The 27,788-nt window shown below is 50.0% G+C and overlaps 1 long non-coding RNA gene across 1 annotated transcript in view; it reads left to right on the top strand.

Moving 5' to 3' along the window:
• The first annotated feature begins 8,810 nt into the window (after positions 1-8,810).
• The window catches only part of LOC143989020 (uncharacterized), an 80,244-nt gene continuing 61,266 nt past the window's right edge, over positions 8,811-27,788 (top strand). Inside the window, exons 1-2 of the long non-coding RNA XR_013276959.1 lie at positions 8,811-8,971; positions 22,506-22,659. This is a non-coding gene — a long non-coding RNA (uncharacterized LOC143989020). The remainder of the gene's footprint in view (positions 8,972-22,505; positions 22,660-27,788) is intronic.

The following is a 27,788-nucleotide window of genomic DNA, read 5'->3' as shown; positions in this document are numbered from 1 at the left end:
ATGCCCACCATTAGAATACCTCCCTTCATCCACCCACTTCTAATGGTGGGCATACATGCACCATTTATATATGCCGAAGCATGGGGGCATCCTCCCGCAAAAGTTAGGAGCAAATTGCTCCTCCACCCCTTCTGCCCCCATGCTTCGGCATATTTGCTCTTTTTTAACTGTGGTGGTGAAATCACCTCCGACAGTGCTGGAGTCACGGCTTTATGTATCGTGGGAGCAAAACGCTGTTGCTGTCAAGATAAATAAATCCGCGCTGCAGCAGAATGGCGTACCTGGCTAAGCAAATGATGGTTAACAATAAAACAAAGTAACATTACAGTATAACAGTAGGACTTACCATACCTGCAAAGCAAATACAAAAAAAAAAAATAACACATTTAACACAATCTGTGCCTAAAATATATATGCCGAAGCATGGGGGCATCCTCCCGCAAAAGGTAGGAGCAAATCGCTCCTCTACCCCTTATGCCCCCATTCTTTGGCATATATGCTCTTTTTTAACTGTGGTGGTGAAATCACCTCCGACAGTGCTGGAGTCACGGCTTTATGTATCGTGGGAGCAAAACGCTGTTGCTGTCAAGATAAATAAATCCGTGCTGCAGCAGAATGGCGTACCTGCTAAGCAAATGATGGTTAACAATAAAACAAAGTAACATTACAGTATAACAGTAGGACTTACCATACCTGCAAAGCAAATACAAAAAAAAAAAAGCAAAAAATAACACATTTAACACAATCTGTGCCTAAAATATATATGCCGAAGCATGGGGGCATCCTCCCGCAAAAGGTAAGAGCAAATTGCTCCTCCACCCCTTATGCCCCCATTCTTCGGCATATATGCTCTTTTTTAACTGTGGTGATGAAATCACCTCCGACAGTGCTGGAGTCACGGCTTTATGTATCGTGGGAGCAAAACGCTGTTGCTGTCAAGATAAATAAATCCGCGCTGCAGCAGAATGGCGTAACTGCTAAGCAAATGATGGTTAACAATAAAACAAAGTAACATTACAGTATAACAGTAGGACTTACCATACCTGCAAAGCAAATACAAAAAAAATAGCAAAAAATAACACATTTAACACAATCTGTGCCTATTATATATATATATGCCGAAGCATGGGGGCATCCTCCCGCAAAAGGTAGGAGCAAATCGCTCCTCCACCCCTTATGCCCCCATGCTTCGGCATATATGCTCTTTTTTGACTGTGGTGGTGAAATCACCTCCGAAAGTGCTGGCGTCGCGGCTTTATGTATCGTGGGAGCAAACGCTGTTGCTGTCAAGATAAATAAATCCACGCTACAGCTGAATGGCGTACCTGAAAACAAAAAATGGTTAACAATAAAACATTGCAGAATAGAATACAGTACAAAGGAGCAGAACAATAGACAGAGAATAGAGAGAGAGAGAACAATAAAACGACAACTATTTTTTATTTTTTTTTAAACACTTTTTTATGTAACTTTAACAGTTCTGTTGTAACGGTTGCAGCGGTTTGGGTCTCTCAAAATGCGATGGCATCTTGGGAGACCCTGTGAACGTGTGCCTAGCCTGTGCAATGCTGTACCCTACGCTAATACTCAACTAGTTCATGGTAGCGTTCAAAACATTCACCAATGCAAAGACCAGGATTGTCAGGACAGAGGGGACAATAATGACGGGTGTCACGCCTATATCCGCGCTTTCTGCAGACACAACATTTTCTTTGGGGGGCTCGTTGGGTAGGGGTACTCGGGAGGACATAAGAATAATGCCTCTCATGCAGCCGGCTTACTGCATTTGTTTGGGGAAGGGGTGGTGGAGCACCGCCTGGATACAGAAGGGCTCTGACGATATCCTCCTGGAATTTAAGGAAGGATCCAGTTCGTCCTGAAGCTTTGGGTAGAACATAAGCATTCAGCATAGCCAATTGGAATAAATAAACAGACACTTTTTTGTACCAGCGTCTGGCCTTACGGGCAACTAGATACGGCGCCAACAACTGGTCATTGAGGTCCACCCCTCCCATATTTTGGTTATATTTGTGGACACAGAGGGGTTTCTCCACAATACCAGTCGCCGTAGGAATTTGGACCGTCGTGTCTGCATGAAGGGAGGTAAAAACGAAAACATTCTTATTATCCCTCCACTTCATAGCGAGCAAATTATTACTCCGCAAGCAGGCTCTCTCCCCCAGCCTAAGACGAGAATCTACAAGCCACTGGGGAAAGCCCCGGCGATTAGGTCGCACAGTGCCACATGCTCCAATCTGCTGATCTAACAAGTGACTAAACAGTGGCATGCTCATGTAATAATTGTCCACATATAAATGGTACCCCTTTCCGAATAAGGGTGACACCATGTCCCACACTATCTTGCCAGCGCTTCCTATGTAGTCAGGGCAGTTCTCCGGCTCTACGTGACTATCTTTACCCTCATAAACCATAAAACTACGTGTATAGCCTGTGGCCCTGTCACAGAGCTTATACACCTTGACCCCGTATCTGGAACGCTTGTTGGGAATGTATTGTTTGAATGACAAGCGACCAGAAAACTTAATCAGGGACTCATCAACGCAGACAACTTGATGGGGAGTAAACAAGTCTGCAAAACGTTGGTTGAAGTGGTTTACGAGGGGCCGAATTTTGTAGAGCCGATCGTATGCAGGGTCTCCACGAGGACGACAGAGTTTATTGTTGCTGAAGTGCATGAACCACAAAATCTGCTCGTATCATGCCCTGGACATGGAAGCAGAGAACACGCGCATATGGTGAATTGGCTCAGTGGACCAATATGACCGCAACTCACTCTTTTTGGTTATGCCCATGTTGAGGGAGAGGCTCAGAAAGATCTTAAATTCAGAAACCGTAATTGGTTTCCAATGTCTGGCAAGGGGAACAGTGGCGATGTGTTGACCAGCGTACAAATTGCTTTGGTCCACAATAGATCTATAGAGATCTTCGGTGAAAAACAGTGAGTAAAAATCAAGTGTCGTAAAATCAACTGTTTCCACGTTAATGCCAGGTTGGCCAGTGAATGGGGGAAGTACGGGTTCTGCAGAAGTGGTGGGCACCCAATCAGGATTGGCAAATTCTGCAGGAAGGGCACTATGGGTACGACGGGCCTGTCTTTGTCTTCGTCTTGGTGGCAGCGGGACACTACTTGTGCTTGCCACCTCGCCAGCTTGAACTGCACTTATGGGACTCGCCACGTCACCACGTGCTACTGCAGTGCTGGATGTACGTCCAGGGTGTACTAGGCCGCTGGTGCTTGCCAGTTCACCAGAAGGATGAGCGGCTCTAGTACGTCTCTGCTCCATACGAGGGACCTGCGGTTCTTGCACCTCAACAACAGAAAAAATTTGGGATCGTGTACGCCTGCCCTTAACAGGGACCTCATCTCCGTCTCCAGAGCTATCTGTCATGGAGCCGCTGTCCTCTACAGGATCGTATTCTGAGCCTGAATCTGACAGATGAGTGACTTCCTCTTCACTATCTGTCATGCTCAGAAACGTGTAGGCCTCTTCACTAGTGTACCTTCTTTTTGCCATTTTGGGCTCTAAATTTAGGGGTACACTAGTGAGACTCACAGGTAAAAAAGCACCTAGGCTGTCAGCGACTGTATCAAAACGCTACAAAAAAAAACTGTTAGCGAGTGCAGGGATCAGGCCTGACTCTGCGAATGCTGCAGTTATGTGTGTTGTGTTTTGTAAGTGACAGTGATCGATCGATACTGCACTTGGATGGGCTGGGCTGGGCGGAGGGGCTAAACGCAGGTGCTAGCAGGTATCTGGGCTGATCCCGCTAACAATGCGTTTTGGGAAACCTAAACTGCTGGCGATGCTAATATAGATCTGATCAGATACTATATTACTAAGGGAGGTGTATGCTTTGCGCGTGGGTGTTAGCGGTACTGGCACTAACCTGACGCTGCCTGGGGCGATGCAGACCTTATCTGACCCTCAAACTTATATCACCCGCCGGGTGATCAGGGGGTTAAACCTTTATTAGGTAATGAATGGCGGGGGCCTTGAAACTATAAAAAAATAACTAACCAACCAGCGTCACCTGTAACAGTTATATGGTGATCACTGGTGAAAGGGTTAACTAGGGGGCAATCAGGGGGCTTTATGCGGTAGTATATGGGGGTCCCTGACGCTATAAAAAGCTGCGGCGAACCTAAATACCTACCTGCCTAACTAGCGTCACCTGTGACACTAATACAGCGATCAGAAAAACGATCGCTGTATTAGTGACACTGGCGACGGGGGGTTATCACGGGGTTAAACCTTTATTGGGGGGTTTAGGGGAGTACCCTAGAGCTAAAGGGGGCTAACCCTAACTGCCCTAACAGTTATTGCAGTCACAAATGACACCAATGCAATAACAATAAAAAAAAAATGCAATTGGTGTCACTGTGACCGGGGGTGCAGGGGTGATTGGGGGGGTGATCGGGGGGTGAAGGGGGGGTGAAAGTGTGCCTGGCGTGTTCCTCTCTCCTCGGTGCCGGAACAAAAAAGACTGACACGAGGAGAGATTACATCACTTCCTCTGCCTGTGTTTACAATACAGGAGAGGAAGTGATGTAGTGCTAGAATTTCATTCGTCAGGAGCGAACGCGAGGGGGTTGCCATGACCGCCGCTGGCACCCGAGGGAAGGCATGGACCTACCTGTACGCCAATATGCCTCCCCGTGCCATTCTGCCGATGTACATCGGCGTGCGGCGGTCGGCAACTGGATATGTATATGTATCTATATATACATATATATTTATACATTTATAAAAAAAAAATTGTTGGGGGGGTTGTTTTTTCAAAACTACTATAAAACTACTACAAGCATAAAAAATTAAATTTACTACTACAAGCATGCTGTATAAAAAGAAAATATCTGTTATACTTATGCATTTATACATATATATTTATACATGTTTTTTTCTTTTTTTTTTTCTTTTTTTAACTACTATAAATCTACTACAAGCATAAACAATTACATTTACTACTAGAAGCATGCTGTATAAAAAAAGAAAATGTCTGTTATACTTATGCATTTATACATATATATTTATACATTCTTTTTTCCAAAACTACTATAAAACTACTGCAAGCATAACAATTACAACTACTACTACAAGCATGCTGTATAAAAAGAAAATATCTATTATACTTCTACATTTATACATATATTTATAAAAAAAAATTGCGGGGGGTTGTTTTTTTAAATTACTATAAAACTACTACAAGCATAAACAATTACAATTACAAGCATGTTGTATAAAAAGAAAATATTTGTTATACTTATACATATACATTTATACAATTTTTTTTTGTTTTTTTGTTTTTTTCAAAACTACTATAAAACTACTACAAGCATAAACAATTACAATTAATTAGGGGTGCAACGGATCAAAAAACGTATGGATCGGATCGTTCCTCGGATCAGAGTCACGGATCGGATCATTTTTCGGATCAGCAAATAATAATTTAATTTGCAAAAACCTGTGAAAATTCCACCACCATATAGTCCCCACTGTAATATCCACAATCTCCCCACTGCAATATTGGTTTATGAACTTTGGACTGGCTGACTACCAGATCTGGCTACAGGACTCTGGCTATGCTTGACTACGCTTTTTTCTATTTACCGTTTTATTTTTATTAATAAAAAAGTGTGATTTGATTGTACTTCTGTCTCAGTTTGTTTCATGGTTTCTGACAGTATGGCAGGGTATGGCAGAGTATGGCTGGGTATGGCAGAGAATTGGCTGAGTATGGCAGAGTATTGGCTAGGTATGGCAGAGAATTGGCTGAGTATGGCAGAGTATTGGCTAGGTATGGCAGAGTGTTGGCAGGGTATTGCATGGTATTGCTGGGTATTGCAGACTATTGGCAGGGTATTGCAGAGTATTGGAAGGGTATTGCAGAGTATTGGCAGGGTATTGCCAGGGTATGGAGGGATGGCTGCTTCCGTCGGAGCGATCACATTGTAAACGACCTGTGTGTAGAAAGATGGCCGCCGCTTAGGAGCTAGGCCGAAGCCACGGCCTTTCCTAAGACTGAGACCGTGGAGCGCCCTGCGGATCGTGGCATGTGCCAATTCGAGCGGGGTGACCCGTTCGGATCATGGATCTGTGACGATCCGTTGCACCCCTACAATTACTACTACAAGCATGCTGTATAAAAATAAAATATCTGTTATACTTATACATATATATTTATAATTTTTTTTTTAAACTACTGTAAAACTACTACAAGCATAAACAATTACCATTACTACTACAAGCATGCTGTATAAAAAAGAAAATATATGTTATACTTATGCATTTATACATAAATATATTTATACAATTTTTTTTTTTTTTTTTTAACTAATATAAAACTACTACAAGCATAAAAAATTACAATTACTACTACAAGAATGCTGTATAAAAAGAAAATATCTATTATACTTATACATATATACATATATTTATACAATTTTTTTTTTGCGGGGGTTGGTTTTTTAAACTACTATAAAACTACTACAAGCATAAACAATTACAATTACAATTACAGGCATATTGTATAAAAAGAAAATATTTGTTATACTTATACATATACATTTATACAATTTTTTTTAGTTTTTTTTTGTTTTTTGCAAAACTACTATGAAACTACTACAAGCATAAACAATTACAATTACTTAGGGGTGCAACGGATCAAAAAACGAATGGATCGGATCGTTCCTCGGATCAGAGTCACGGATCGGATCATTTTTCGGATCAGCAAATAATAATTTAATTTGCAAAAACCTGTGAAAATTCCACCACCATATAGTCCCCACTGTAATATCCACAATCTCCCCACTGTAATATTGGCTGAGTATGGCTGGATACGGCTGAGCATGGCTGAGTATTGCAGAGTATTGCAGAGTATGGCTGGGTATCGCAGAGTATTGCAGAGTAGGGCTGGGTATGGCAGAGTTTGGCAGAGTATTGGCTGGGTATGGCAGAGTATGGCTGGGTATGGCAGAGTATTGGCAGGGTATTGCTGGGTATAGCAGAGTATTGGCAGGGTATTGCCAGGGTATGGAAGGATGGCTGCTTCCATCCGATCTCTCCACTCTACTGTACAGATTAATACAGAGAGGGAGAGAGGAACCGGCGTCAAGCCGGTTTGTTTACAAGTGATCGCTCCGTCGGAGCGATCACATTGTAAACGGCCAGGGTGTAGAAAGATTGCTGCCGCTTAGGAGCTAGACCAAAGCCACGGCCTTTCCTAAGGCCGAGACCGCGGAGCGCCCTGCGGATCGCGGCATGTGCCCATCCGAGCGGGGTTACCCGTTTGGATCACGGATTGGTGACGATCCGTTCCACCCCTACAATTACCACTACAAGCATGCTGTATAAAAAGAAAATATCTGTTATACTTATACATATATATTTATAATTTTATTTTTATTTTTTTTTCAAAACTACCGTAAAACTACTACAAGCATGCTGTATAAAAAAGAAAATATATTTTATACTTATGCATTTATACACACATATATATATATATATTTATACATACATATATATATATATATATATATATATATATATTTATTTATACAATTTTTTTTGTTTATTTTTATTTATTTTTAAACTAATATAAATCTACTACAAGCATAAAAAATTACAATTACTACTACAAGCATGCTGTATAAAAAGAAAATATCTGTTATATATTTATAAAAATAGATTTTTTTTTAAACTACTATAAAACTACTAGAAGTATAAACAATTACTATTACTACTACAATCCTGTATATATAAAGAAAAAAGATGTTACTCTATAGGGATCATTGCCACATTACCACATACTCATCATCATCTTCATTAACCTGAAAGTCAACCCTGCGGATCAGCTGCTGCCCAATGTTAATGAACCACATATTACCATTTTCATCAACCCCAATGTCAAACCTGTTGTTGTACCCCTGATGGCCGTGGTCCTGTTGGGGGATGGGGATGGCAGCCCGGCACAGTGGACAGGTTGCGCTTTGCTCCATCCACCGCTGGATGCACGCCGTGTGGAATTGGTGAGCGCAGGTCACAGTGGTCGTGTCTTCTCCATCTTCAATACCTGCAAAACAGATGATACAGATTACCTGCTCCTCGCCACGCGGCTCCATGGCCGGCGGCGGTGCTGGGAGATGTTCAGCAGGCCTGTCGCGGTGTCTTGGCGAACGGCTCCTGTTCCTGGGTGGCTCCGCCTCCTGTCTCCGCCGATGTGGGGCTCTGGATCGCGTCCGGTGGGCGATTGGTGACTCGTCACCGTCCTGACGTGAGCGCCTTCGCCGGGATCCGGGACGTGAAGGCCGAGGCATCCTGCTGGTGTTGGATGCCTGTATATCTGAAAAAAGGCTAAAAAATTATAATATTAAGAATAATATTATAATAAGGGTTAGTAATAGCGATAAATATCAATAAAAATGATAAAAATCGCAGTTATTCGCTGTCAGTCGCTGAAAATCGCAGTGAAATGCAGGAGCTCTCCTCTCTGAATGTCACTCCGTCAACTCGCTAAGGAGAAGTGACCTGAGACTGCCTCAGACTGGAGTAAAGAAGAACCTGTGACCAATCACAGCGCCTCTTACTGAAGCGCCTGACCTGATGCACCTCACAACAACTATGTCATATCACACAAACCCATATCAATTTTATATCATTTTATTAATTTTATTTCAAATTTCAACAGTATTTGGTGATTTTAATGGTTATTCTTGAATTTGGCCACAAGATGGCAATCTGTCTTCTCTGGCTGTAATACCGATCCCCGCCATAGGTGTCTCCTATCCCGATCAGCTGAATGCAGTGATCTATTGGTTTCATCATCACCCGTCGGCCATCTTTAGTACCTGAAATCTCTATGGAAGATGAACGGAGACAGTTACTGAGGGGAGAGCTGAGAGGAACCGTCCCGGGGGGCAGAAATGGCGGCCGGGGGGCGCAGAGCTGTGCAGGTGAGGAGGAGAGCCGGGGGAGGAGAGGAGACCGCGGGAGTAGTGAGGAGGAAAGTCCGGGGGGAGACAGAGCTGGAGACCCCCCAATCACCCCCCAACCCCCCTCCGTGTTCACTAATCACCCCCCTCCCCTCCAAGTTCACTAATTACCCCCCCACCGTGTTCACTAATCACCCCCCTCCATGTTCACTAATTACCCCCCTCCCCTCCAAGTTCACTAATTACCCCCCCACCGTGTTCACTAATCACCCCTCCACCCCCCTCCGTGTTCACTAATCACCCCCCCTCCGTGTTCACTAATCACCCCCCCTCCGTGTTCACGAATCACCCACCCCCGTGTTCACTAATCACCCACCCCCCGTGTTCACTAATCACCCACCCCCCGTGTTCACTAATCACCCACCCCCCCGTGTTCACTAATCACCCACCCCCCGTGTTCACTAATCACCCACCCCCCCGTGTTCACTAATCACCCACCCCCCGTGTTCACTAATCACCCACCCCCCGTGTTCACTAATCACCCACCCCCCCGTGTTCACTAATCACCCACCCCCCGTGTTCACTAATCACCCACCCCCCGTGTTCACTAATCACCCACCCCCCGTGTTCACTAATCACCCACCCCCCGTGTTCACTAATCACCCACCCCCCGTGTTCACTAATCACCCACCACCCCTCTCCGTGTTCACTAATCACCCACCACCCCCCCCCATGTTCACTAATTACCCCCCGTGTTCACTAATCACCCACCACCCCCGTGTTTACTAATCACCCCCACCCCCCTCTGTGTTCTGTCATCTGCCCTCCCCCGCAGCCGTGTTGTGTCACCTGCCCCCCCTGCGGCCGTGTTGTGTCACCTGCCCCCCCTGCGGCCGTGTTGTGTCACCTGCCCCCCCTGCGGCCGTGTTGCGTCACCTGCCCCCCCTGCGGCCGTGTTGCGTCACCTGCCCCCCTGCGGCCGTGTTGCGTCACCTGCCCCCCTGCGGCCGTGTTGCGTCACCTGCCCCCCTGCGGCCGTGTTGCGTCACCTGCCCCCCTGCGGCCGTGTTGCGTCACCTGCCCCCCTGCGGCCGTGTTGCGTCACCTGCCCCCCGCGGCCGTGTTGCGTCACCTGCCCCCCGCGGCCGTGTTGCGTCACCTGCCCCCTGCGGCCGTGTTGCGTCACCTGCCCCCTGCGGCCGTGTTGCGTCACCTGCCCCCTGCGGCCGTGTTGCGTCACCTGCCCCCCTGCGGCCGTGTTGCGTCACCTGCCCCCCTGCGGCCGTGTTGCGTCACCTGCCCCCCTGCGGCCGTGTTGCGTCACCTGCCCCCTGCGGCCGTGTTGCGTCACCTGCCCCCTGCGGCCGTGTTGCGTCACCTGCCCCCTGCGGCCGTGTTGCGTCACCTGCCCCCTGCGGCCGTGTTGCGTCACCTGCCCCCTGCGGCCGTGTTGCGTCACCTGCCCCCTGCGGCCGTGTTGCGTCACCTGCCCCCTGCGGCCGTGTTGCGTCACCTGCCCCCTGCGGCCGTGTTGCGTCACCTGCCCCCTGCGGCCGTGTTGCGTCACCTGCCCCCTGCGGCCGTGTTGCGTCACCTGCCCCCTGCGGCCGTGCTGCGTCACCTGCGGCCGTGTTGCGTCACCTGCGGCCGTGTTGCGTCACCTGCGGCCGTGTTGCGTCACCTGCGGCCGTGTTGCGTCACCTGCCCCCTGCGGCCGTGTTGCGTCACCTGCCCCCTGCGGCCGTGTTGCGTCACCTGCCCCCTGCGGCCGTGTTGCGTCACCTGCCCCCTGCGGCCGTGTTGCGTCACCTGCCCCCCTGCGGCCGTGTTGCGTCACCTGCCCCCCTGCGGCCGTGTTGCGTCACCTGCCCCCCCTGCGGCCGTGTTGCGTCACCTGCCCCCCCTGCGGCCGTGTTGCGTCACCTGCCCCCCCTGCGGCCGTGTTGCGTCACCTGCCCCCCGCGGCCGTGTTGCGTCACCTGCCCCCCTGCGGCCGTGTTGCGTCACCTGCCCCCTGCGGCCGTGTTGCGTCACCTGCCCCCCTGCGGCCGTGTTGCGTCACCTGCCCCCCTGCGGCCGTGTTGCGTCACCTGCCCCCCTGCGGCCGTGTTGCGTCACCGGCCGTGTTGCGTCACCTGCCCCCCTGCGGCCGTGTTGCGTCACCTGCCCCTTGCGGCCGTGTTGCGTCACCTGCCCCCTGCGGCCGTGTTGCGTCACCTGCCCCCTGCGGCCGTGTTGCGTCACCTGCCCCCCTGCGGCCGTGTTGCGTCACCTGCCCCCTGCGGCCGTGTTGCGTCACCTGCCCCCCTGCGGCCGTGTTGCGTCACCTGCCCCCCTGCGGCCGTGTTGCGTCACCTGCCCCCTGCGGCCGTGTTGCGTCACCTGCCCCCTGCGGCCGTGTTGCGTCACCTGCCCCCTGCGGCTGTGTTGCGTCACCTGCCCCCTGCGGCCGTGTTGCGTCACCTGCCCCCTGTGGCCGTGTTGCGTCACCTGCCCCCCTGCGGCCGTGTTGCGTCACCTGCCCCCCTGCGGCCGTGTTGCGTCACCTGCCCCCTGCGGCCGTGTTGCGTCACCTGCCCCCCTGCGGCCGTGTTGCGTCACCTGCCCCCCTGCGGCCGTGTTGCGTCACCTGCCCCCCTGCGGCCGTGTTGCGTCACCTGCCCCCTGCGGCCGTGTTGCGTCACCTGCCCCCCTGCGGCCGTGTTGCGTCACCTGCCCCCCTGCGGCCGTGTTGCGTCACCTGCCCCCTGCGGCCGTGCTGCGTCACCTGCGGCCGTGCTGCGTCACCTGCGGCCGTGTTGCGTCACCTGCGGCCGTGTTGCGTCACCTGCGGCCGTGTTGCGTCACCTGCCCCCCTGCGGCCGTGTTGCGTCACCTGCCCCCCTGCGGCCGTGTTGCGTCACCTGCCCCCCTGCGGCCGTGTTGCGTCACCTGCCCCCCTGCGGCCGTGTTGCGTCACCTGCCCCCTGCGGCCGTGTTGCGTCACCTGCCCCCTGCTGCCGTGTTGCGTCACCTGCCCCCCTGCGGCCGTGTTGCGTCACCTGCCCCCCTGCGGCCGTGTTGCGTCACCTGCCCCCTGCGGCCGTGTTGCGTCACCTGCCCCCCTGCGGCCGTGTTGCGTCACCTGCCCCCCTGCGGCCGTGTTGCGTCACCTGCCCCCCTGCAGGCGCGTCACCTGGCCCCCCTGCAGGCGCGTCACCTGGCCCCCCCTGCAGGCGCGTCACCTGCCCCCCCCCTGCAGGCGCGTCACCTGCCCCCCCCCTGCAGGCGCGTCACCTGCCCCCCCCCTGCAGGCGCGTCACCTGCCCCCCCTGCAGGCGCGTCACCTGCCCCCCCCTGCAGGCGCGTCACCTGCCCCCCCCCCCCCGCAGGCGCGTCACCTGCCCCCCCGCAGGCGCGTCACCTGCCCCCCCCCGCAGGCGCGTCACCTGCCCCCCCCCCCCGCAGGCGCGTCACCTGCCCCCCCCCCCCGCAGGCGCGTCACCTGCCCCCCCCCCCCGCAGGCGCGTCACCTGCCCCCCCCCCGCAGGCGCGTCACCTGCCCCCCCCCCCCCGCAGGCGCGTCACCTGCCCTCCCCCCCGCAGGCGCGTCACCTGCCCTCCCCCCCGCAGGCGCGTCACCTGCCCCCCGCAGGCGCGTCACCTGCCCCCCGCAGGCGCGTCACCTGCCCCCCGCAGGCGCGTCACCTGCCCCCCGCAGGCGCGTCACCTGCCCCCCGCAGGCGCGTCACCTGCCCCCCGCAGGCGCGTCACCTGCCCCCCGCAGGCGCGTCACCTGCCCCCCGCAGGCGCGTCACCTGCCCCCCCGCGGCCGTGTTGCGTCACCGGCCCCCCCGCGGCCGTGTTGCGTCACCTGCCCCCCCCGCGGCCGTGTTGCGTCACCTGCCCCCCGCGGCCGTGTTGCGTCACCTGCCCCCCCGCGGCCGTGTTGCGTCACCTGCCCCCCCGCGGCCGTGTTGCGTCACCTGCCCCCCGCGGCCGTGTTGCGTCACCTGCCCCCTGCGGCCGTGTTGCGTCACCTGCCCCCTGCGGCCGTGTTGCGTCACCTGCCCCCCTGCGGCCGTGTTGCGTCACCTGCCCCCCTGCGGCCGTGTTGCGTCACCTGCCCCCCTGCGGCCGCGTCACCTGCCCCCCTGCGGCCGCGTCACCTGCCCCCCTGCGGCCGCGTCACCTGCCCCCCTGCGGCCGCGTCACCTGCCCCCCTGCGGCCGCGTCACCTGCCCCCCTGCGGCCGCGTCACCTGGCCCCCCTGCGGCCGCGTCACCTGCCCCCCCCTGCAGGCGCGTCACCTGCCCCCCCCTGCAGGCGCGTCACCTGCCCCCCCCTGCAGGCGCGTCACCTGCCCCCCCCTGCAGGCGCGTCACCTGCCCCCCGCAGGCGCGTCACCTGCCCCCCGCAGGCGCGTCACCTGCCCCCCCGCGGCCGTGTTGCGTCACCGGCCCCCCCGCGGCCGTGTTGCGTCACCTGCCCCCCCGCGGCCGTGTTGCGTCACCTGCCCCCCGCGGCCGTGTTGCGTCACCTGCCCCCCGCGGCCGTGTTGCGTCACCTGCCCCCCCGCGGCCGTGTTGCGTCACCTGCCCCCCCGCGGCCGTGTTGCGTCACCTGCCCCCCGCGGCCGTGTTGCGTCACCTGCCCCCCGCGGCCGTGTTGCGTCACCTGCCCCCCGCGGCCGTGTTGCGTCACCTGCCCCCCTGCGGCCGTGTTGCGTCACCTGCCCCCCTGCGGCCGTGTTGCGTCACCTGCCCCCCTGCGGCCGTGTTGCGTCACCTGCCCCCCTGCGGCCGCGTCACCTGCCCCCCTGCGGCCGCGTCACCTGCCCCCCTGCGGCCGCGTCACCTGCCCCCCTGCGGCCGCGTCACCTGGCCCCCTGCGGCCGCGTCACCTGGCCCCCTGCGGCCGCGTCACCTGGCCCCCCTGCAGGCGCGTCACCTGCCCCCCCCTGCAGGCGCGTCACCTGCCCCCCCCCTGCAGGCGCGTCACCTGCCCCCCCCCCTGCAGGCGCGTCACCTGCCCCCCCCCCTGCAGGCGCGTCACCTGCCCCCCCCCCTGCAGGCGCGTCACCTGCCCCCCCCCTGCAGGCGCGTCACCTGCCCCCCCCCTGCAGGCGCGTCACCTGCCCCCCCCCTGCAGGCGCGTCACCTGCCCCCCCCCTGCAGGCGCGTCACCTGCCCCCCCCCTGCAGGCGCGTCACCTGCCCCCCCCTGCAGGCGCGTCACCTGCCCCCCCCCCCCGCAGGCGCGTCACCTGCCCCCCCCCCCCGCAGGCGCGTCACCTGCCCCCCCCCCCCGCAGGCGCGTCACCTGCCCCCCCCCCGCAGGCGCGTCACCTGCCCCCCCCCGCAGGCGCGTCACCTGCCCCCCCCCCGCAGGCGCGTCACCTGCCCCCCCCCCCCGCAGGCGCGTCACCTGCCCCCCCCCCCCCGCAGGCGCGTCACCTGCCCCCCCCCCCGCAGGCGCGTCACCTGCCCCCCCCTGTAAGCGCGTCACCTGCCCCCCCCCTGCCGTGTTCTGCCACAGCTATGTTCTATCACCTGCCCCCCCTGCAGCTGCGTCGTGTCACCTGCCCCCCTTTCTGCGTCTTCCAGCCAGTCTAACCCCCCCATCCCACCTTTACCTGCCCCTCCAGCTCTGTTTTGTCATCTGCCCCCCTCCCCCAGCCGTGTTGTGTCATCTGCCTCCCCAGTCTTTGTGTACCAGCCAGTCTTACCCCCCCCACCTCCTTTTCCTGCCACAGACATGTAATGTTGGGATGGATAAATGACATTTCCATGACTGGTAATTTCGGGGGGTTGAAGTGGTTGTAATGAAATGTGATCAGAGGATTTCCCTCTCTAGTGTGTACTTGTCTCAGTCCAGAGCAGTGAGGCTCATTTCTGTCCACTGCCTCCTTCCTCTGATGTCTGCATGAATCATTGCTGACAGCTTTTCCTGACACCGAAAAGAAAGGTGACAGGGGAGGGACCTCCATCTGATTAAATAAAACATGAAAGGAGTTTGGTGAGTAAAAGTGGGGGGGGGGAGGGGAGAGCCCTGGAGATAAAATACAATTGTTCTCAGCCATATATGGAGACCTTGATATTATAGAAGTAGACTGTAGAATAGTATATAGGTGATAATGATGTGGGGTGTATATACCGGGACACGCTGATCGTTCTCAGGAGAGGCAGACCGCCATTCCGTCATGTGATCTGTCTTCCTCCAGTCAAGGCACCCCCACCCCTCCCCCCACACACAGAAATCACTTCCTAGGAGCACATCTTATGCTTTGATCGCCCCCACTGTTAACCCCTTCTCTGCCAGTGTCATTAATGCCGTGCAGTTTTCATTTTTTTGCCCTGTATTCGTGTCACTGGTCCCCAAAAAGTGAGATCCCTTTCACCCGACTTGGTATTTGTGCGATTTTCATGCCATTTCAGGGAATGACTGAAGTGTAAACTTCATGTCTACGGATGTCAACTTGCATCAAAGTGGAAAAGAGTAGTACAGGGACAACTTTGAAGTGGCACAGATATGGGTGATGATGATTGGAAGTCATGGGGTACGACTTGTCATGTGACTCTGATGTCCAAAGCCACACGTGTGTGATAAGGACCTTGGGCCCCTTTCACACTTGTGCCACTTGGGACTACAAAGTGGCATGACATGTCATACCCCATGATTTCCAATGGGTACCATTCATATCTGTGCCACTTTAAAGTAGTCCCTGCCCTGCTTTGGTGCGACTTGAGCTCCATAGACATAAAGATTACACGGGCATTGCTTTAAGTCGTGGCAAAAATGGCACAACTTTCAGGTTGCACAAGTGTGAAAGGGGCCTTGGTGTCAGATTTGTCCATCGCAATCCCACTAAAAAAATCGCTGATCGCCGTCATTACTAGAAAAAAAATCCCGTGTCCCGTAGTTTGTAGACGCTATAACTTGTGCGCAGGCCAATCAATATACACTTATTGGGATGGAGCAGAATATATATTGGACTAAATTGATGAAAAAATTAGATTCTTTTTATTTGTATATATTTTATAGCAGAAAGTAAAAATTATTCCCTTTTTATTGTCGCTATTTCTTTCTAACGCAAAAAATAAAAACCGCACAGGTGATCAAATGCCACTGAAAGAAGCTCTATTTGTGGGAAAAAAAGGAGGTAAATTTTGTTTAGGTGCAGCGTCGCACAACCGCGCAATTGGCAGTTAAATTAATGCAGTGTCGTATCGCAAAAAAATGCCCTGGTCATGAAGGGGGGTAAACTTTCTGCAGCTGAAGTGGTTAATACTGCACTTAGAAGTTCTGTCCTCCCCTCCCCTCCCCTCCCCCCTCCTCCAGCTCAAGCTGATTGACAGCCTCATCTCTGTTCCTATGTGATGGGGGGTGGGGGTGTCTCTTCCCTCCAATCGGCTCTCCTCATTGAGCTCTGTAGTGTAACTTCAGCTCCCCATCCCCCCCCCCTTTTTTTGTGAACTCTCAGACAAGCTGTATAATTTCAGTACTTTGAATGGTAGATAAGTGTAGAGAAGAGTGCAGATAGAGATCCATCTTCCGTAGGGGGATTTGTTTCCTCTGTGGCCGGTCACATCACTGGGTATATGGAAGTGTTTATAACCAATGGAACTTTCACTGGCACTGAGCACCAATGGTGGGGGTTCCATGTCACTTCCTGTGACCACCAACGTGTGTGGGGGGTTAATCCATTCAGAGGGTGGGGGGATCCAATGACTGCATGTCTTTTTCCATAGAGGAGAGCGGGCTCTGTCCTTGTCTGCATAGCAGAGCCCACATGGACCTGTCATCCAAATGCTTTGGGGACTTCACACAACTCTATCAGTATTACAGGGATTGGAAAGTCTTCTTTCTTATTTTTAACTAGGAAAAAAGTAAACATGTTATACTTCATTGCTGTTCCAGTGGTTTTGCACAGAGCAGCCCAAATCCTCCTCTTCTCTGGTCCCTTTTCGGTGCTCCTGGCCCCTTCTTGTTGAGGGCCCCCACAGCAAGCAGCTTGCTATGGGGGGCACCCGAGCCGAGCCCCTGCTCCATTCAGACATGGAGCCATGGCCTGGCCCCACCCCCTTTCTCTCCTCATTGGCTGACTGACTTTGACAGCAGCGGAAGCTAATGGTGCCTCGCTGCTGTCTCAGCCAATGAGGAAGGGAGTCCTGGGCAGCCAAGACACTTCTGCAACATTGCTGGGTTTAGAGGGACCTCAGGCAAGTATTAGGGGGTCTGAGGGGGGCTGCTGAACAGAGAAGGCTTTTCATCTTGATGGGAGAAGTTTGGGGGATATAAAAAGAAAACAAACCTTTATACAGGATTTAAAGCAGAGCTCCACCCAAAAGGGAAAGCTCCTTTTTGTTTGCTTCCTCCACTGCCACATTTGGCACTTTTGTAGGGGGGGGTTCCTGCTTTAGACAAGTACTCGCTCCCACTTCCGGCTCAGATCACCACGGCGAACTGACCCGTAATTTCACGCCCCTACCCCTCCCCCACACACAGGTCCCAGAAGATTGCGGGACCATTCACAAGGCGCAGCGCGACTCGCGCATGCACAGTAGGTAACGGGCTGTAAAGCTGCAAGGCTTCACTTCCCCTTTCCCTTACCAGAGATGGCGGCGCCTGCACCCAAAGCCAATTGAAGGATTGGCTCAGGAGAGGACATCGCAGGATCCCTGGACAGGTAAGTGTCCTTATTTTAAAAGTTACAGTATTTGTAGCTGCTGACTTTTTCCAAAGTAGCCCGGAGCTCCTCTTTAAGACAGAAAACTTGCAATCGCAAGACTGCTGATCGCTCAGTTCTCCTCCGGCTTCACCTGAGAGGAGGGGTGGGCGCAGCTGTATGCTGAGATTCAGAGCCAGCTGTCAATCAGGAAGCTGGGTGGATCCCAACAATATGATCGGGATCCTTCCAGAGCCTGTAACTTCCCTGCCATGTTCGCTGACAGCAGGCAATAGCCCAAAATAAGCTGACTCCGGGTCACAGGAGTGCAAAAGTAAGTGCACCCTTGTTACCCACAAGAGAAGTATGGCCGAAAAATCTTTTATTGAATTATGAAACCGACAATTATAGTGACTTGTTCTAAAGTAATAATATTGTTTATCCTTTTAGACGTCATAACAAGCAGCCCAGGCTTCCTAGTAGCATTGGCACTAAAAAACTTTGGTAATGTGCTGCCACCTGGTGGAACTAGAAAATATCAGCTTTGATCTTTCCCTTTTTACAATGTTTGGTGTGGCTGTGATTTGGAATCCATGGCATTGGTACCGACTGTCATCCTTATAACCTTCTTCCTTAGTCACTGGCCTGGAACAAGCATGCAGCCAGCAAAGTCCAAAATCCAAACTGAATGCAGGTTCCATTCAGGTTTTACTGTAATTCACAAAATGTATTTTATTTATCTGTGTAATATTCAATGTTACTAATACCCCATTAGCCTTATTCTGGTGCTATTTGAACTGTACAATAGTTTTTGGGTATATTTATTCCCCTTTAGACTCCTCACAACACCCTTGAGTTAGAATTGTTATACTGTGATTGGATGCTGGAGATAATTATGGTGGGTGTGCAGCTTACACCGACTTTACTATTTCATTATAAGGAGGATGTACCACACTGTCTAGAATTGGTTATTTTACGTCTAAAAATTCAGTCTCGGTGTCATAAATAGTTTTTTGGGGATATGGATTTATCGCTACATTCTCCCAGCTGAGGTTTTGGTACATTTTGTATTAGCGACATAATCTTAAAGCAGAGCTCCACCCAAAACGGGAACCTCCATTTGTTCGCACCCTCCACCACCACATTTGAAGTTTTTTGGCAGGGAGGGGGGAGCGGGTACGTGGTTTTGACAGGTACACGCTCCCTCTTCCTGGTAAGATTGCCGCACAGCGGTCCCCCCTCCCCACCTGCTGCCTTCAGCCTTACACACTGGAACTCTATAAATTAAAGGGGAGCTCCACCCAAAAATGGAACTTCTGCTTTAAGTGCTGGTGACCTCCTGATGTGCCACATTTGTCATGTCATTTTTAGGGGGGGGGAGCGAGGGTACCCTGTTTTTATAGGCACCCAGCTCCCACTTCCTCCTCTGGCTCTGCGGCACCAGAAGGGAAGATCACCTCCTCCCTGCAATCTTCTGGGACATGTCATAGGTCCCAGAAGATTGTCTGCCCATTCACAGTATGGCACGCGCATATTCAGTGCGCGCCCGGCTGTGAAGCCACTGCCAGGCGCCCACATTTAGAATGCTGGCGCCGTGGAGAGGAGGGGGAGAGGAGCGAGGCTTCCTGCACCCACAACGCTGGACCGTGGGACAGATCGCTCTTTTCTCACAGCTCCCTGAGCAGAGAGCTGGTGACTATCAGTCACGGCTCACTGGAGCGCTGGGCTGTGGAGGGGGCAGGAGCGGCCGGCTCAGTCTTTAAGTGGCTCGCTGAGAGGCTAAGCCAGTGCTGGTCCAGGTTTGTGGGCGGATCCCTACTCCAGTGTCGCCATCTTGCCTGGACCGGCTCTGTGATGTCAGATGACAGCAGACTTTAGCCCAGGGCTCGACAAAACCCGGGCGCCAGGTCGCATTGGCGACTAGAAATAGCGACCTCGCGCCTGGGGCAGCACAGCCGGGGGTATCCTGTCTCTGTGGACCCCCCCAGCGTGATCGCGTCGGGCCGTTCCGCCGGCGGCCGAAAATTTAGGCCGCAGCTTTGAGGCCTTCTGCGGTCCTATGATTCCTTATGGAATCTGGCGCCCTCTTGTGGTCGCTGTTGGTATGACAAACCAGCAATGCTAATTTCCTCTGCAAAGTTTCCTCTGCCTGTTTTATATTACCTGCCTCTTCTTCCCTTTATTTAGAACCCCCTAAACATTATATATATTTTTTATTCTAACACCCTAGAGAATAAAATGGTGGTTGTTGCAATACTGTCTGTCACACCGTATTTGTGCAGCGGACTTACAAGCGCACTTTTGTTGGGAAAAATAATTTAGTTAATAAAAAAATAAGACAACAGTAAAGTTAGCCCAATTATTTTTTATATTGTGAAAGATAGTGTTACGCCGAGTAAATTGATACCCAACATGTCACGCTTCAAAATTGCACCCGCTCATGGAATGGCGACAAACTTTTACCCTTTAAAATCTCCATAGGCGACGTTTAAAAAAATTCTACAGGTTGCACGTTTTGAGTTACAGAGGAGGTCTGGGGCTAGAATTATTGCTCTCGCTCTACCGATCACGGCGCTACCTCCTATGTGTGGTTCGAACACCGATTTTATATGCGAGCAGGACAGGTCGCGTTTAAAAATTATTATTTTTTCTGCTTATTTTAAGTTTTTTTTTTTCCACTGTTCTTTTAAAAAAAATGTTGTCACTTTTATTCTTATTACAAGGAATGTAAAAATCCCTTGTAATAGAAAAAGCATGACAGGTCCTCTTAAATATGAGATCTGGGGTCAGAGAGACCTCACATCTCATATTTACACTAAAATGCAATTGAAAAAAAAATTGTCATTTGAAAAAAATAAATAAAATGTCCCTCTAAGAGCTATGGGCAATGACTTGGAGACGGGGGGGGCGGCGACAGCGCTGCTATCTCCCCCTCACTCGTCTCCATGTCAGGCCAGGGACAGGTCCGGATCGCCGTCACGGACCTGGCTCCTAACTTTTTAAGCTGGCTCCTAGATTCCAAGCAAATTTGTCAACCCCTGCTTTAGCCCACTATCTGCTAAAAACGAACTGCACTCCTGTGATCCACAGGAGAAGTACATCCAAACGAGCTGAAGATTCGGCCAGAGGCTGTGTACTTCTCTTTTTAAAGTTGGACCTGTGGCATAGAACTCCTTTTTTTTTTTCTTCAATATGTTCCTCAATAGCCGCTTTTGTGGGCACCAAAGTTCTTTGCAAAACTCAATATTACCTTGTAAAAGTAGTGCTGGCATCATCATTGTACTGCATGTATCCTGTACAGAGAGCAGAGCTGTGGGAGGGGCCACTTCCCGCACAAGGCCGTCATATGATGTCCTGGACTTTGATTGGAGAGATCTGAATGATGAAGCTACAGGCATCATCCACATATCAGATTTTTTTTTCTGCCGGAGCGATTCCCTGCACAGTAAAAACAATCATAGTGGCTGTTTTTACAGGTAGCAGGAGGGGCCATTTACCATAGAGCTGACCAAGGACCAGATGGTCCTCGGCCGTCTCTATGACCTTCAGAGGCCGGGCACGACGTTAAGATGTCGATACCGTCCTCGGCAAATGTAATCACTTCTGTGTTTTTAGAGAAAAAGGCTGAGATTGTGCGTTTTTTTTTTTTTTTTTGTTTTTTTAATTTATTTTTTATCTCAGGCTTTCCGGCCTAGCGGAGAGCTGTGAGGTCTTATAGACCCCCCATCTCTCTCTCTAACGAGGACCTGTCATGCACTAGTTTTTAATAAAAGTGATTCACACAGAAGTGAACACATATGTAAAACTGCGTTCTAACCACACATCTGAGGTATTGCCATGAATGTTGTAGTGAGAGCAATAATTCTAGCCCAAGACTTCTTTTGTAACTCTAAACGGGTAACTTGTAAACATTTGTAAAGTGTTCCGATGGAGATTTTTAAGTACCGAAGTTTGACATGTTGGGTATTAGGGCTGAATCAACTAATTGATGAATTGACAACTAATCGATTATGAAATGAATCCATTACTATTTTCATAATCGATTAATCGGCCAGTAACATAATGGGGTTATCAAAAAAAAATGAGCCCTTTTATAGTACAAAAAGAGCAAATAATCGCTACTGTAAATATTACTTTCACCGTTCTACAGTAAAAAAAAAAGTGAACCCCTTAAAGTAGTCATCATCTGCTTTTTTTTTTTTTTTTACTATAAAGGGCTCATTTTAGTCTTTTTTTTAACCCCATTGTGTTAGTAAATGTCTTAGACCTGGTTCACATCTATATTTTTATTGGTGCTTTTTTGCAGAAACGCACTACGGTTCATTTACATGGTTTCCTATGGGACACGCTCATATCTTTCCTTTTTTTCAGCCGCTGTGTATTTGGAAACGGTCAGGGACTTTTAAACGCAAAACGACCTTTCTTTGGTTCAATATACTTCAATGGAGAAGCTGCAGAAAAGCATGTAATGCTTTTTTGAAGAAATTTGTGTTTTTTAATCTGCCCCAAAAAAATGCAAATTGCAGTAAAATCACGTGCGCAGAAATCAAAAACGCACAGCAAAAAGCCCTTCAGAAACAGATTAAAAGCAAACTGCGTAGGTGTGTACCGAGCCTTATGCTGCCACATGGATCAGACACCAGGCCAGTCACCCTGAACGGGGCGAGAGCAGCACTGACTGGTGTTTATTATAGGAAGCTCCTGAACAGGGAAAAGTGCAGACGTTGTTACATGCTGGATTACTGCACAGATCTGGAAGAAATGCACAAAGGACACAACATTCAAATAACTATACACACACCTCTTCTATTTACACACAATTGCAGCTTTTGATGTATTGTATTTGAACATGGTGTACATTGGCTTTGCTCTAATACTTTATCTTTGTTCCCTTATTTTCTTTTTTTAGATGAAAGCTGGACTGGGGACAACATTTTTTACCAGCATGCTGGCGTTTTATGTTCTGGACTTTATTCTTGGGGGATACCCGTGTTTGCTCTACACACCTTCCCATACCGGACATCACACAATGTATCAACAGTAGCATCTCCATAAATAAAAATGTTTGTATCAACCTTTTCTGACTGGAATTATGTGATTTTTTTTTATTTTTTTTTTTGCCAAATGTGTCTATCAGTTTCCCCGTGAGGTCATTGTTGGCTAAACATCGGGAGCTGGAGACTTGTGACATCATTGAGATATGAGGCTCATGATGTCACTTGTATCTGGAAATCCCCACTGAAGTCCTATTCAGACAGTTATGAGGCTCAGCTTACAAAGCTTTAGTATAAGGAACCTCATTTAAAAAAAAAGTGGTTGGAAAATGGGCCAAAATAAAGTTTCTTATCCTTGTGTAAAGCTTCATGAATTTGGCCTGTTGTACTAAACTCACATTTTCATGGTCTTCCTTCCGCTATCCTTGTAATGGTTGAGCAGGTTGTCTGAATGTGGCTGTGGGTACCAGAGTTTGACCATCCTGCCCAGTGCTCTCTGTAATGTAACAGACCTGTGTGTGTTTTTTTTTTTTTTTTTCTATAAATTAAGTATCTTATTAACTTAGAGAGAACAATAGACAAAAAGATATATATAAGACAAGGCTAATGGTCATATTCATCTAGATAATAAGAAAGTGCCACATCCCAGTTATAGATTATTTAACCACTTCCCGACCGCCGCACGACGATGTACGTCGACAGCATGGCACGGGCAGGCATATGGGCGTACCTGTACATCCCTGCCTTCCCGCGGGTCGGGGGCCCGATCGGGCCCCCGCCCGGTGCCAGCGGCGGTCGGTATCCGTGCAGGAGCGATCGGTGATGAGGGGGCGGCCATTCATTCATGGCCACCCCCTCGCGATCGCTCCTGACGAATGGGAGTGAAGCATTGCATCACTTCCTCTCCTGTAATGTAAACACAGGAGAGGAAGTGATGTAATCTCTCCTCCGTGTCGGTATTTTTCGTTCCGGCACCGAGGAGAGAGGATCGGTGAGCTGCACAAGCACTACACTACACAGTAGAACATGCCAGGCACACTCACACCCCCCCTTTACCCCCCGATCACCCCCCCAATTACCCCTGCCCCCCCAGTCACAGTGACACCAATGCATTTTTTTTTTTGCATTGGTGTCATTTGTGACTGTAATAACTGTTAGGGCAGTTAGGGTTAGCCCCCTTTAGTTCTAATGTACCCCCCTAACCCCCCCAATAAAGGTTTAACCCCGTGATCACCCCCCGTCGCCAGTGTCACTAAGGCTGGGTTCACATTGCAGCGGTTTATGAGAACGGATGTGATTCGCACCGCACTGCAGTGCAAATCACATCCGATCTCTGCGATTCGAGTTCAGCCATTCGCCGCACCCGCCGCAAATTCGCACGGGACCCTTTTTTTGGTCCGCAGCAGAATCGGATCGCATGGGTGTTCACACCATGCGATCCGAGTTTGCAGATCGCACTGCGATATGCGAACTGATCTGGGGGTGTCATTAACATTTCACTGACACTCCTAGCAGTTCGCATAGGGCAGTGTGAACTGCCGCCGGGAGGCATGCGATGCGGGAACCTGCGGCGGATTCGTGGTGTTCCCGCATCACTCCAGTGTGAACCCAGCCTAATAAGCGATCATTTTTCTGATCGCTGTATTAGTGTCACAGGTGACGCTAGTTAGGCAGGTAGGTATTTAGGTTCGCCGCAGCTTTTTATAGCGCCAGGGACCCCCATATACTACCGCATAAAGCCCCCTGATTGCCCCCTAGTTAACCCTTTCACCAGTGATCACCATATAACTGTTACAGGTGACGCTGGTTGGTTAGTTATTTTTTTATAGTTTCAGGGCACCCGCCATTTATTACCTAGTCTCACTAGTGTACCCGTAAATTTAGGGGTGTCTACTTTCCAAAATGGGGTCATTTGGGGGGGGTTTGTGCCATCTTGGCATTTTATGGCCTTCAAAACTGTAACGCCCTTAGAAAGCCTGAAGGCGGTGCTTGGTTCTCGGGGCCCCGTACGCGGCTAGGCTCCCAAAAAGTCCCACATATGTGGTATCCCCATACTCAGGAGAAGCAGCAGAATTTATTTTGGGGTGTCATTTCACATATGCCCATGGCATGCGTGAGCAATATATCATTTAGTGACAACTTTGTGTAAAAAAAAAAAGTTTGTAATTTTCCCGCAACTTGTGGCAAAATATAAAATATTCCATGGACTCAACATGCCTCTCAGCAAATAGCTTGGGGTGTCTACTTTCTAAAATGGGGTCATTTGTGGGGGTTTTGTGCCATCTTGGCATTTTATGGCCTTCAAAACTGTAATAGGTAGTGAGAAGTGGAATCAAAAATTTACGCCCTTAGAAAGCCTGAAGGCGGTGCTTGGTTTTCGGGGCCCCGTACGCGGCTAGGCTCCCAAAAAGTACCACATATGTGGTATCCCCGTACTCAGGAGAAGCAACAGATTTTATTTTGGGGTGTCATTTCACATATGCCCATAGCATGTGTGAGCAATATATAATTTAATGACAACTTTGTGTAAAAAAAAAAAAAAAAAAAATTTTTTGTCATTATTCAATCGCTTGAGGCAAAAAAATAAAATATTCAATGGGCTCAACATGCCACTTATCAATTTCCTTAGGGGGTCTACTTTCCAAAATGGGGGTCATTTGGGGGGGTTTTGTACTGCCCTGCCATTTTAGCACCTCAAGAAATGAGATAGGCAGTCGTAAACTAAAAGCTGCGTAAATTCCAGAAAACGTACCTTAGTTTGTAATGTGACAACTTTTGCGCAAACCAATAAATATACAGTTATTGACTTTTTTTTTTACCAAAGACATGTGGCTGAATACATTTTGGCCTAAATGTATGACTAAAATTGAGTTTATTGGATTTTTCTAATAACAAAAAGTAGAAAATATCATTTTTTTTCAAAATTTGCAGTCTTTTTACGTTTATATCACAAAAAATAAAAATCGCAGAGTCAGTCAAATACCTTTAAAAGAAAGCTCTATTTGTGGGAAGAAAAGGACGCAAATTTCGTTTGGGTACAACATTGCATGACCGCGCAATTACCAGTTAAAGCAGCGCAGTGCCAAATTGTAAAAAGACCTCTGGTCATTTACCAGCAAAATGGTCCGGTCTGAAAGTGGTTAAAGAAAAGGGGGAAATTGAAAAAAGGGACTGGAGGGTAACCAACCCCCGGAACTTTATCAACGGCACCAAGTATATTCAATCAATACTTAAAATCAATGAAATTTTTATTTAGTGTACAAAAAACATTGTTTCAGACAAGTGAGACGGTTACATCTGTTTACATATAAAATACAAAATGCGGGTATACAAAGATTGGTATGTGAGCCTACAAGACTAAATAAATTACCACATTTATATACGATTTAAACTGCATTGTTTCTTTCCTACATGTTTCGCTCTTCAGAGCTTCCGCAGGACAATTGCAGCATACAGCAATCAACAGAAAACTGAAATTGTACAAACAAATTATTAATTTAAAGATACAAATACACAGATAGTTTTGTACACAACAAAACCCCTAGGGGTACAAGAGGTGTCAACCTTCACAGGTTAACACATCTGATTGGGTAAGTCTGGTGGTGGATATCACTCCTGTCCAACATATTGGTTGGAGAGGAGTGAAACCACCACCCTAGAGGTATTGGAACACAAGGGCATGATTTACGCATCAGTGTTAGGTAACATATTAATTCTCCAAGAGGGAACAACCAAACCATTTACATGGATGGTGCCCCACATTTACATATGTAGAATATGAAATATAATTCTCCTTTGTGGAGATTGCAGATAGGATCCAAACCAAAAAATAAAAATGAAAAAATTGGATAAAAGATGAAAATAAATATAAAAAGAAATGAAAAGTGTAAACAAAAAGGGTAATGCAGAAAATGAAGAATAATACTAAAGAATCAAACAAAAATAAGAAAAAACATCTTACCCCATATATCTGGTAGGTTTAATGTGCTTATCTATCGTAGTTGTTCAAATATAATATACATCAATTGGTGCTTGAGTGGAAACAAATTGTCTTTTCCTTTTTGTGATCAAGCGAGCGGATCGCGGCAAAAGCACCATTAGGGATCTCCCATTCCTCCCCCCAAGGATCTGCAGAAGCACGAGAAACGTGTATATATAGTATATATAGGCCATTCGAATAGAATGTCAAAATGGCCCAATCAGTACTTTAAACATACCTGATAGAACCCAGATGGTGATTTAAACTAGAACCAGTTCGACAAGCCCGGTACCTGCAGACACCATGTATTGTCAGATATGGGTTGAATAAAGTATAGTTCTAAGCACAAAAGACCTCTCTGTGCTGGTCTCTAAAAAAGTAAAAAGAAAAGCCATATCCTAATCAGTGTTGCATGGGTATCTCAAAAGTATAGAATGTGTGACTTCAGGATCATCCATTTATAGAGCCCTTCCATTCCTACCTGTTAGATCGAGTAGTATAAAGTAATCATAAAGATTTGAGTGCTTCTCCGTCTGTTTAGCAGCTCCGCATGTCAGCTCCCATCGCCTGTTTGGATGGCACTGACCGGGACCCGCGTTATGAACTCGTGCTTCCAGCCCGGCGGCATCTGATGTCACCGCCGGGCTGCGGGCACACCTGCTGAGAGGATCACCTTCGTGTGCGTGACGATGTCTATTGCGCATGCGCGAGGGACGTAAATTACGTCCGTATCGCGCGTCGGCCATTTTGGATTCTGGCAAAGTTGTAAAGTTTGCCAGTGAATGATCCATCGATGCCTGTACTCTGACACTAACCCAACATTAAGTCAGAGACAGGTGGCCATAATGGCTAAGGGCTAAATGCCCTGATCTTCCACTCAGATGCATCAAAATGCAAATAAACAGGAATGAAAGTGAGCCGACATATATGCCAATCACCATACAACCCTGATTTCAAAAGATGGAAAAGAAAATTATTTGCAACCAACCGGCAGAAAAAGAGGGGGACCTCACATTTAGGAACGGGGCGGGCTGATTGAACCCCTGACTGGTTGGGAAGGGTTATGAATCAAACCCGCCCCGGGGTGCCCGTACAGACCCCAGGAGGGTAAAGGACATTTGGAGAATCCCTTTCAGGTATGGCGCTCTTACCACAGTCCGCGAGCCATCACACACCTACAATAAATATGTTCCCTATTTACTAGGAGATAATCACTTAT

The sequence above is a fragment of the Lithobates pipiens genome, unplaced genomic scaffold, assembly GCF_037356315.1.
Source record: "Lithobates pipiens isolate NorthernLeopardFrog02 unplaced genomic scaffold, aLitPip1_a1.2 Scaffold_18, whole genome shotgun sequence".
Classification (NCBI taxonomy): domain Eukaryota; kingdom Metazoa; phylum Chordata; class Amphibia; order Anura; family Ranidae; genus Lithobates; species Lithobates pipiens.
The sequence above is the reverse complement of the archived record's forward strand: the minus strand, read 5'-3'. Positions and strand labels throughout refer to the sequence as shown.